Source organism: Phoca vitulina, unplaced genomic scaffold, assembly GCF_004348235.1.
Source record: "Phoca vitulina isolate PV1807 unplaced genomic scaffold, GSC_HSeal_1.0 scaffold35, whole genome shotgun sequence".
Lineage (NCBI taxonomy): Eukaryota > Metazoa > Chordata > Mammalia > Carnivora > Phocidae > Phoca > Phoca vitulina.
In genome coordinates, this window is record NW_022589738.1 from 10408965 (window position 1) to 10413720 (window position 4756).

Here is a 4756-nt window from a genome sequence, read left to right on the forward strand (position 1 = left end):
GTAGACACTGAAGAGAAGAATGTATCAAAGGAAATATACATATCTGTATATGTTTATGATTCTGCTATATCTTTCTTTATTAAAATTTGTGATATCTTGTCAAGTAATAAAGCATTATCAGAAATCACACTTTCACTTACTTCACTCCAAGGCAGTAGTCCAAAAATGGAACTCTGGTGTTGATCACCCTGAGTCTATGCCAGCCATGAAAAATTGTTCCCTGCAAGGGTTACCACCTTGTCTCTCAGTCTTAATAATCAACTTTAATAATAAGTTTTATTTCTCTTTTACTTTTTTTAAGTAGGCTCCACACCCAGTGTGGAGCCCAGTGCGGGGCTTGAACTCACAACCGTGAGATCAAGACCTGAGCCAAGATCAAGAGTTAGGCGCTTAACTGACTAAACCACCTGGACACCCCTCTCGTTTACTTTTTACATGACCTACCAATTATTTATATAAATTGAGCTTTTATAATTTTAGTTTAAAGTAAACTTTACTTGTCTTTCACTTTAATTCTCTCTCCATTACCCAGTTATCTGGATTCCGTTCAGAATGGCTCTTCCACCCAATAAGCTGGGGAGATGGGCACTACCCTAAGATGCTGAGCCCCCGGGAACAGCTCTTGTGCAACGTGGAACTGTGAAGTCATATTTGCCATCTCTAGCTTAAATGCCATGGTCTCCCCCCATTCTTACTTAGTTCCCATAGATTTAGTTAAATAAATGCTTCTCACTTTGTTGTGAGTCCTTTGATGGATCTCTAGAGACTGAGTGATTGTGTATGCCCGCTTCACCAGCTTAAGAGATGTCTCTCCAGGGGTAAGATTTCCCCAAACTTCTCTACCACCATTCTGGAAGTTCCACCTCCCTCAGAATCTGAAAGATGGTTATTTGAGATACCCTTGGTAAGGCATCATTATTTATCTTCATCCATCAATTAACATATCACCAGATGCATAGCTGTCAGAAGTGGGAGAAGTGGACATGAAAGGGACATGAAAGAAACACCATTCACCTGGGCAGCAGGTAATGTGTTGAAGGGTAGGGCATAAAGTGGTGAATTTTCATTTGCTTAGCAGCTGCTTTGATACCACTACTTGTAGTAGAAGTTGAGCCCCGAGAGACCTGACAAGATGATGTAGCTGATGTTTCTCAAACTTGAACTTGTACACAAATCACTGTGGATCCCATTAAACTACAGACTCTGATTCAGTAGGTCTGGGGAGAGGTCAGGGCTCTGTGTTTCTAGTGAACTCCCCAGTGATTCCAGCCCTGGTGGCATCCTTGGACCACACTTTGAGTAGCAAGGATTGAGAGCACTGGGGATGGAATCTACTGAATGAACAGATGGGGAGAAGAAGGAGGGATGGGACTGACAGAGATGTGGGATAGATGCAGATCTGATGAGGTGAGCAAGATGTGGAAGGCTTTACTCTTCATAGTGTAGCACTGCTTACTTGTGACTTCTCAAGTAGTCCAAAAGGTTAATAATTCAAAACTATATAGTTCTGGGGGGGGCAGTCTTTTCATCAAATGGTAGTGGGAAAAGTAGATATCCACATGAAAAGAATGAAACTAGACCCATACCTTGCATCATGAAAAAGAATAAAAATGAATCATAAGTGCTAAAACTACAAAACTCAGTAGAAAACATAAAGGAAAGCTTCATGACATTGGATTTCTTAGATGGGACACCAAAAGCTCAGGCAACAAAAGCAAAAATATATAAATTGGCCTTCATCAAAACTAAAAGCTTTTGTGCATCAAAGGACACTACCAAGAGAGTGAAAAAGCAACCAATAGAATGGGAGAAAATACTTGCAAATCATATATCTAATAAGGGATTAATATCCAGAATATATAAAGAACCCCTAAAACTCAACAGCAACACAATGTAACTTAAAAATGGGCAAAGAACTTGAATAGAAATTTCACAAAAGAAGATGAAAAATGGCCAATAAATACATAAAGAACTACTCAGTATCACTAATCATTAGGGAAATGCAAATCAAAACTACAGTGAGATACCACTTCCCATCCATTAGAATGGTTATTATAAAAAACAAAATAGAAAGTAAGTGTTGGCAAGGATGCGGAGAAATTGGAACCCTTGTGCACTGCTGGTTTGAAAGTAAAATGGTGAGTTGCTGTGGAAAACAGTATAGTAGTTCCTCAAAAAAACTAAAAATGGAATTAGCATATGATCCATCAATCCCACTTCTGGATTTATACCCAAAATAATTAAAAGTAGAGACTTGAACAGTTATTTGTTTGCCCATGTTCAAAGTAGCAAGATTCACAATAGCCAAAAGGTGGAAACAACCCACATTCCATGGACAGGTGAGTGGTTAAACAAAATGTAGTATATATATGCAGTAGTCCCCCTTTATCAGCAGTTTCACTTTCCACCTTTTCAGTTACCTGTGGTCAATGGAAGCCTGGGAAGCAGATGGTCCTCTTGAGAAATCGGCAGGCCAGTAGTAGCCTAAAGCTATGTCTCAGTGCCCATGCTATTCGCTTCTCTTCATCTCATCAGGTAGGCATTTTATCATCTCACATCATCACAAGAAGATGGGTAAGTAGAGGGTAATAAGATATTTTGAAAGACCACATTCACATAACTTCTATTACAGTATATTGTTATAATTGTTCTATTATTGTTGTTAATCTTTTACTGTGTCAAATTCATAAATTAAACTTTATCTTAGGTAGGTATGTATAGGAAAAAGCATGGTATATATAGGATTTTGTACTAACCCTGGTTTCAAGGGTCTTGGACGGAACCACCTGGCACCTAAGGGAGGACTCCTATGCAATGGAATATTTTTCAGTATTAAAAAGAAATGAAATTCTAATACATGCTATAACATGGAAGAACTTAAAAACATTATGCTAAGTGAAATAAGCCAGACACAAACGACAAATACTATATGATTACACTTGTATGAGATACATAAGAGGCAGGACCCATTTTTCCAGCGCCAGCCTGGGCATGGGGGCACTTGCTCTGAGCGCACCAGCCTCCGGGTTCAGAGAAGGGAACTGGGCGAGCAGGGGCCGGTACGCGCCAACCTTTCGCGCCTGGAACTAGAGCCTCAGGCCACCTGTGGGGTGCAAACCACTGTCCCTCCCTGCTGGGTGCCAGCCCTCCGGCCTCCTGCTGCCACCGGGAGCGGCTGGGCGGGGCGGAGCGGGCGCGGGCAGAGCGCGGCGCGGGGCTGGCAGCGAAGGTCCCCGGCGGGATAGGCGTCGCTGCGGCTGCCGAAGACCCCCCTCCCTCCCGCCACCCCAGCCGGTAGTCCCCGCAGACCTACCTTCGCGGCGCGCGGCGGCTCCGCTGCTTCCCTCCAAAGGAGGTCCGGCTCCCCGCTCTCCGGACCCGCCTGGCGACCTCGCCTCCGGCGGGGCGGGCGGCTGCGGCGCCCGGGGCATGGCTTCGGCGGGCAGCGGCATGGAGGAGGTGCGCGTGTCGGTGCTGACCCCGCTGAAGCTGGTCGGGCTGGTGTGCATCTTCCTGGCGCTGTGTCTGGACCTGGGGGCCGTGCTGAGCCCGGCCTGGGTCACGGCCGACCACCAGTACTACCTGTCCCTGTGGGAGTCCTGCCGGAAACCCGCCAGCTTGGACAGCTGGCACTGCGATTCCACGCTCAGCAGCGGTGAGAGCCCGGCGCGCCGCGACCCCCGCCCCCCACCCCGGACTGCCCGGTGCCCCGCTGCCCGGACGGCCACCGCCTCTCTCCCCACCTTCTGTGTCCCCTACCCTCGTCCGCCCCGCTCCATCCTGGCCCTTCGCGGACCCTTGGGCTACAGCCGCCTCCCTGATAGCCAGCCCTCGTCTCTCCCCGGTCCTGGTCGCCAGACCCAATGCGACGTCCCGCGCCCTCTCCGTCCTCCCGTGGCCATTCCTCGGGCTCTGGAGTAACACGTATGCTGTTTGGGGTAATTGATATCCTTTGAGGCGAGAACCGTGGGGCTGTGTTAAAAATGCAACGCCTTCCCCACTCACGTTAAAAAAGAGACAGACAAAACCGCCCCAACTCCACCAAGACGCCCTGGGTTCTCTGCTCGGTCTTCCCCACTCTCTTCTCCCTCCTCTCTCAAGGAGGAATTTGCCTGAGTTTACCTCTTGGTGCCCACGTTTCTGCCTGCTCTACTCCACTTTGTCTCGGTTTTCCCCGGGGAGTTTCGGTTTGGGTTTTATTTCCTTAAATTTCTGAGGGATCTGGAGAGTTGGAACAGAGACAGGCGTAATTTCCTTTACTTTTTTGGTGACACGTCGTTGGTTGTGAGTTGCCCTTCTTTCTCTCCCTCTCCAAATATCTTCTCTCTCCTCCAGATTTTTCTTTCTCTTCAAGAACTACTTACAAAAGCCTGGAACTTTTTAATTTATTCAGCCAACGCTAAAAGCTGCAAACAGATCTCTACTGTGAGAGCTCCTAAGACAGAATTGATTCTTGAATTAAGTCTTGGAGTGGAAACAAAAGTGCTATAAAGGACTAGAATGATTGTTGAGTGCAAATGAGGATATTAAATAATATTGCATCAATGTTAATTTTCCTGACTTGATCAATAGTGGTTAAGTAATTTTTTTTTTTTAAGATTTTATTTATTTATCAGAGAGAGAGAGAGACAGAGGCAGGCAGAGGGAGAAGCAAGGCTCCTTGCTGAGCAAGGAGCCCGATGTGGGACTCGATCCCAGGACCCTGGGATCATGACCTGAGCCGAAGGCAGAGGCTCAACGACTGAGCCACCCAGGC

At 46.4% G+C, this 4756-nt stretch overlaps 1 non-coding gene across 1 annotated transcript; it reads left to right on the forward strand.

The window, feature by feature from the left end:
• Positions 1-271: 271 nt before the first annotated feature.
• LOC116646209 lies at positions 272-329 on the forward strand. The gene has a single exon (XR_004302101.1). It is a non-coding gene; the product is annotated as a U7 small nuclear RNA (small nuclear RNA).
• The last annotated feature ends 4427 nt before the right edge of the window (positions 330-4756 follow it).